The sequence below is a fragment of the Plectropomus leopardus genome, chromosome 1 (assembly GCF_026936395.1).
Source record: "Plectropomus leopardus strain MGB_pleo_1.0 chromosome 1, ASM2693639v1, whole genome shotgun sequence".
Lineage (NCBI taxonomy): Eukaryota > Metazoa > Chordata > Actinopteri > Perciformes > Serranidae > Plectropomus > Plectropomus leopardus.
In genome coordinates, this window is record NC_142176.1 from 18,510,943 (window position 1) to 18,511,384 (window position 442).

Below are 442 nucleotides of genomic sequence, written 5' to 3' on the forward strand. Positions count from 1 at the left end.
TACTGAAGGTAGTATTCATCACCTTGATGTTTGATCAAGAGCTAATTGATATAAGTTTGGTTTTAGTTATTCAGTCATGACTGATGACTGTGGAAGCCTATATAGACCTACATATATTATAATTTTTGTGTCTATGTATTCACATGTAAAGCTTATAAATATAAATACAAATATTTATAAGTTCTCAAACATGCAAACCCATCTCTTATAATGGAGTCAAAAAACTCAATATTAACCCAGCTAGAATAAAATTATAGGCTTATTCTACATATACTATTGAAAACTATCAACAAGCTATTAAAAACGATTCAATCAAATGATTATTTTCTTATTTTCTTTTATGTTTATTTTGCATACAGATGCAGTGTAATTGCTTTGTAAGGTATGCATGTTGTTGTCCAATCGTAAGTCTCTATTTGATCATGTGACAAGACGACGCCAC